We start from the raw sequence: 6,810 nt of genomic DNA, 5'->3' as shown, positions 1-6,810 counted from the left end.
AGTTGGGCCTACCACCTAGCGAATATCAATGTAGAAGCATCATGTTTAAAATCTTTATCGAACATATACTTCACAGATTAAGCATCAGAGCCTAGGCACTTTCATGGTATATATCAAAATGATGTGAAGTATACGACATAGATATGTTCTTTTCATCATGGATCTTGGAGAAATGAGTACTAAAAGTACTAGATTGGAATACCTCAAAACCTTTATTTGTTAAACAAATGGACTATTCCAAAAATTGATATTTAAACCATTTATGATTATGGTTGGTTTGATAAAATTTCTCATAAATAGTTGATTAAAACTACTGAACAATCTTTGGCGTTAAATTCGTCAGAACAGACTATTCGATTGTTAAACAAACGAGATATTGACTTATATAAACTTCAGTATAATTTCTTGCATATTGGCATGGTTCAAATTGCTTTTAAGCCTTTGACCCTTAAAGGGTTACCTGAGACATTTCTAGCTGCTCTTCGTGATGCTAGAAATTTAAATTTTAGACAATCATTGATGGGTTCGATTGAATCCACTGTGGCATATGGTCCATTTTATTTTAATACTTAGCCGAATTTGCAGTTATCTTTAACTGATGCTAATATTCTTGATGCCTTAACATTAAATGTTAAAACACATGGTTATAATTATACACCTGGTTCAGAATTGATCTGCTTATCTTATAGAATTAATTTCAAATTGTTTTCTACATTAAACCCAAGATGTAAGTTATATGATACAGCTGATCAAACTATTTTAGTAGAAACTAATTTTGCTAGATCTAAGGTCACTACTAGACGACCTATAAAATGGGAAGAAATTAATTTTCCGACTGCTTGAACTTTGGATGTAGTTATTTTTCCAACTCAGATGGAGGATGCAGTCACTAATTTTGAGTATTCTCATATTACTCAAAATCCTGATGGTAGGATTTGCATGCAGTTTATTGATATTCCTTATAGCAGACATTTATTTGCTGAAAAAAGATTGTCTGCATACAATATATTTCCCCTATTGATCTGGTGTATGGTCCGGCTCGTAACCGTGCTGCTCTTTACACACTATAGCTTCTAATATATCTACGGATAAAAATGATAGATTTGTTAATAAGATAAAAACTAATCTGCGTTTAAATATTGTTCACGTAAATGATATTTCTGCTGATATTTTTGATAAGGATATTCCTTCTCAGTCCGAAATGGATTTTGATCTTAATAATACTTGATGATGGATGTACATCAAAAAGATTTTAGCCCAAGTTCTATGGCAAGAAAGTACATTCAAAATAAATTTTTAAGTGAGAAATGGAACCAGTTAAAACTTGGTTTTTTGACACTTATAGTGCCGATGATTTGAATAATATTTCTCAAGAGTTTTATGAAACTTGTGCTTTACATAATCAAATTATGTATTTTGTACCATGGTTTATACCCACTTATTTACCTTTGTTCATCAACGTTCTTGAACGATCTTATAAAGATGGAACTGGTAATATTATCAAGGTTGTTTACCCACCTCAGTCACCATTTGTTTTACCTAATAATACTGGTATAACTTTTACTGCCTTTCAAAAATTTGTTGAAGATGATGGTGCGGCAGTCAGCATCAACGAAATTAATAACTTGATTTCTCAAAATAATTATTTGGGACTTTATGTTAAAGTTTTGGGTGAACATATTTGTTCTCTTGATAAAAAAATTGGATGAATTAACTGCTTTGATAATTCAAATAAAAAATTATATAAAGACTGGTAATAAATTTCAACTTCTAAAAATGCAGAAGCTCAGACTATGGCTACTTCTGTATAGAGGCCTCCTGAGATTTTAGAATTTAAATTCAAATCCATTTATGATTTCGAAGAACTTCTTGATAAAAAGTTTTCAGAATTTAGTGCGAAACCTATGGATTTATCAGAAAGTTTTGCTGATGAAATGGAAAACACTTTTGATTTTAAAAATCACGTTTCTTTTGAATTTAATAAACTTCGTGGTTATCCCAAGAAGAATAGTGGTAATACTAAATTTACTCATAAACCTAGCCTACAAAATTATTATTATTCTACGCAAACTCCTCAAGATGTGCTCATAGAGGAACGAGACTGGAATCAGACTAATACCTCTTATAGTGGGTCTGAAATTTATGAATGGAATCTTGCTGGACTGACTGATAGACAGCTTACAATTCTTGTTCATAAAATGTTTATGTATGTAACTATCTGTAAAAAATTTAAAAGCACATAAAAATATTTGCAAAATGATCATTGCAGGTTTTATTGGCCAACTCAGAGGTTGGTGGGATAATTATATGAACGTCAAGCAAAAGGCTGCTGTAATTAATGCCACTTCTAGTTCTGAAGGTATTGATAACTTGGGCATGGTTCTAGTTGCAAATAGAGAAGATGCAGTTTATACCTTAGTCTTAACCATTTTGGAACATTTTAATGGTAGATTTACCAATCAGTTTGAGACGGTTCGTACCTTGTTAAACAGTCTACGCTGTACAACCTTGGGAGAATTTAGGTGGTATAAAGATACTTATATGAGTAGGGTGATGGAGTTAGCCGAAAACAGGTATGAGCATTGGAAAGCTAAGTTGATAGATGGCCTTCCTCCCTTATTTGCAAAAAGAGTAAGAAAAATGCTTAGAAATGAGCATGGTGAAATTTCTTACAAGGATTATACTTATGGACGTCTGATAGGCGTTTGCACTCAAGAAGAGATAAATTTGTGCGATGAATTAAAATTATCCAAACAACTTAAGATTGACAACTCAGAGAAAGATCTCAGATAGGAGACTTTTGTACCCAGTTCAGTTTACCTGATGTTCTGGCTAATAGCAAGAAGAAGCATATAGAGTCTACCGATACCAAGAATCCGAATAGACATTATAGCAAAAAGAGGTCTAGACATAGGTGTAAGGAGGAGTGAGACGAGCGAAGAGTTTCTCGTAAGTCTCATAGATTTACCAAGAATAGGTCTAAACGTGAGCTCGCCAAGATTAAGTGCTATAGGTGTGGCAATATTGGGCATATAGCACCCAATTGTAAGCTTGAAAAGCTGAAGACTTTAGAATGATATAAAGAAATTCATGATAAGGTGTTTAGTTTATTATACACTTCTAGTTCGGAATCTGATTATGCTTCTGATTCAGGTTCAGAAGAAGAGGTTGATTTGCCTAATTTATCTGATTATAATCCGCATATCAATATGAATGCTTGCAATAATTGTCTAGGTGATATTTGCTCTTGTGAAAATGATAAATTTTATAAATTGCAATCTCAATTTGAAGATTTGAATATAAACACTATTACTTCTAATAATGTCATAGAACTTTTGAAAGAAGTTACTGATAATAATCTTTGTGAAAAAATTATTCAGTTAGGAGTTAATAATAATGCTAGTTCTTCAAAGACTTCAGAAAAACAGAAGAATGATTTTGAATATGAATATTCTTCTCCTTATTCTTTGTCTGAAATTAATAACTGGCTTAACAAACAAATTATTGCTACAAGAGATTCTTCTTTTGATGATTTCAAAAATGAGATTAAATCTATTAAACAAAATCAAATGATTTGTGATCATCATCTTAGTCAGATCAAAATTGTTAATAACAAAGGAAATAATATTGTTGAAGATTATACTCTTGCAAAACCTTTCAATCTTGATCCTAGACAAGACATAGTTTTAGGCATGATCCAAATTGTCACTGATCATAAATGGTATGTTAAATGCACCATATTGATTGATAATAGTTTTTCCATAACTAATGTTGCTATGATTGATAGTGGAGCTTATGCTAGTTGAATTCAAAAAGGTCTTGTACCTACTAAATATTTTGAAAAAATAACTCATATGGTTAAATCTTCTTCTGGACATGCTTTAGATATAAAGTATATATTACCTAATACTCGCATTTGCCAAAACAAAGTTTGCATTCCGCATTTCTTTTTTTTGGTAAAAAATCAGTTATACCCTCCAATTATACTTGGAACGCCTTTTATAAATTCTATTTATCCGTTCACTAGCATAAATGCTAAAGGGTTTTCGGCTACTTATGAAGATCAAAATATTAGTTATACTTTTATCACTGACCTAATTTCTCGTGATATTAATGCTTTAATTGATATGAAGCAAAATCATGTTGATTCTCTACAACTTGAATTGTTTAGTATGAACATATTTGATACTTTGAAATCCACCAAAGTACAAGAAAAAATTAAATTAATTTCTGAACAAATGGCTATTGATATTTGTGTTGATCATCCCAGCGCTCTTTGGAATCGGAAAAAGCATATTGTTACACTTCCATATGAAGATGATTTCTCTGAGAATGATATTCCCACTAAATCTCGTCCTTGCCAGATGAACACCGAATTGGTAGATTTCTGCAATAAGGAAATCGATAACTTGTTACAAAAGGGTTTGATAAAACATTCGAAATCACCTTGGTCTTGTACTGCATTTTATGTTAACAATGCTGCTGAAAGAGAACAAGGTGTCCCCAGGTTGTTTATAAATTATAAACCTTTGAACAAATATTTGAAATGGATTAGGTATCCTATTCTGAATAAAAGAGATTTATTATCAAGATTATATGATGCCAATATATTTTCAAAATTTGATTCAAAATCAAAATATTGTCAGATCCAACTATTTAAAGAGAATTCTTATAGAACATCTTTTAATGTCCCGTTTGGACAGTATGAATGGAATGTTATGCCATTCGGTTTAAAAAATGCTCCTTCAGAATTTCAGAAAATCATGAATGATATTTTCAACCCCTATATGGATTTTATCATTGTTTATATTGATGATATTTTGGTATACTCAAAAACATTGGAAATGCATATTAAGCATTTAGATATTTTTAAGAAAATTGTTATAAAAAATGGTTTGGTCATCTCTAAACCAAAAATGAGTTTATTTCAAACTAATGTTAGATTTTTAGGACAACATATTTGTCAAGGAAAGGTTACCCCGATTCAACGATCGATTGACTTCGCTTCAAAGTTTCCTGATGTTATTACTGATAGGACTCAACTGCAAAGATTTTTAGGGAGTTTAAATTACATATCCCCTTTTTATAAAAATTTATCTCGAGATTTGGCCCATCTATACGACAGGCTAAAAAAGAATCATAAATCACCATGGACTGATAGTCACACCACCTTGGTAAATAATATTAAACTTCGTGTTCAATCTTTACCCTGTTTAACTCTTGCTAACCCTGCTTGGCAAAAGATTATTGAGACATATGCGTCTAATATTGGTTATGGCGGGATTTTGAAACAAATTAATCCCAACGACAAAAATGAGTATTTGATCAGATTTCATTCTGGGAAATGGGGCAAAGCCCAGAAGAAATAAACTACGGTGGCTCATGAAATGCTAACCATCGTTAAATACGTGTTAAAATTTTAGGACAATTTATACAATCAAAAGTTTTTAATAAAAACTGATGCTCAATCCGTGAAGTATATGTTCGATAAAGATTTTAAACGTAATGCTTCTAAATTGATATTCGCTAGGTGGTAGGCCCAGCTAGCTCCATTTGACTTTGAAATCCAATATAAAAGGGAGTTGATAACTCTCTTCCAGATATCTTGTCTAGAGAATATTTATCAGTGCCTTCAGACCAGTGGAGTCTGTGATGGTTCGGGTGAAGACTATGGGATGTAGTAGCGATCATATTAATGTTGTACTTGATAGGACCACAGACGTCGAGCACGCATATGAGAGTATGGTCACCTCATAGACGTTAAATAACCTCAAGGGCTGGCTAGCTCCCCTCATTTCTGACACCACCTCGAGGTGGATTGAAGCCAGAGTCCCTATTGAGAAGAAGGACTTGATTATAGTAGCTCGGTATTGGTTTGGGTTCATCAGCAGCTTGATCATGCCCTCACAGAACGAGTCCATTCTCCGCCACCCAAAGGCAGCCTGTCTCAGATCCATCATCACTAAGAAGCGTCTCAACTTGGGATAGATTATCAAGCAGGAGATGCCCAGGAGGGACAAACAGCACTGGACGTCCCTGCCATTCTCAGGGATTATTACAGAGTTATGTCGTTGGGCTGGAGTTCCGCATTGCGATAAGAGAGATATCGAGGTCACTCCCACATCCTCCACCGACATCCGGCACATAGAGGCCGAGTACACAGATGAAGAGGCAGATAGGAGAAGAGCAGCTCCGGTGGATACATTCCCGGAGTTGGACATTGATTCTATACCTGTAGAGGCATCTTTGCCTACTCCGGCCTCTAGGCCTTCAGGTACATCTACTTCCGCTCCTTCCCAGGCCCTAGTTTCTTCTACGGTTTCCCAGCCTCCTAGAGATGCTTCAGGTAACACTACCTCCAGGCCTCCGATCACTCATGCCATGCTCCTCAAGATGGGGCACCTTGCCCATTCTGCAGATGTGCGGGCTTCCTGGCTAGAGGCCGAGGTCCCCTGGATGATTGAGAGGGACATCACAGCTGCGTTGACACCTCTCCAGGCTGCCATTGATTCTCTTACTGTGAGAGTAGTGACTTGTGAGAGAGGACAAGGGATGATTACCGAGGTTACAACTTTGAAAGCTGGGGTTTCTGAGCTTAGTAAGGATGTGAACCATATGAAGTCCACAGACTTTACTTCGCTATTTGGATCAGTTGAGGCCCCCGAGGATCCGAGTGCTGAGATTCCAGCCTGTGCTGAGGTACCTTTGGCTACCACCGGGGATGATATTATGAAGGATATTGTTGCTGTGGAGTCTGAGGCCGAGACCGATGAGGAGTGAGAGGCTGTTGTATATGACGATATGGCAGAT

General features: G+C 34.9%; 1 pseudogene; it reads left to right on the top strand.

Moving 5' to 3' along the window:
• Nucleotides 1–1,904: 1,904 nt before the first annotated feature.
• Nucleotides 1,905–5,369, top strand: LOC125819377 (uncharacterized; annotated as a pseudogene).
• The last annotated feature ends 1,441 nt before the right edge of the window (nucleotides 5,370–6,810 follow it).

Source organism: Solanum verrucosum, unplaced genomic scaffold (assembly GCF_900185275.1).
Source record: "Solanum verrucosum unplaced genomic scaffold, falcon-dt-bn FXZP01000318.1, whole genome shotgun sequence".
NCBI lineage: Eukaryota > Viridiplantae > Streptophyta > Magnoliopsida > Solanales > Solanaceae > Solanum > Solanum verrucosum.
Note: the sequence above shows the minus strand (reverse complement) of the source record. Positions and strands in the feature narration are given on the sequence as shown.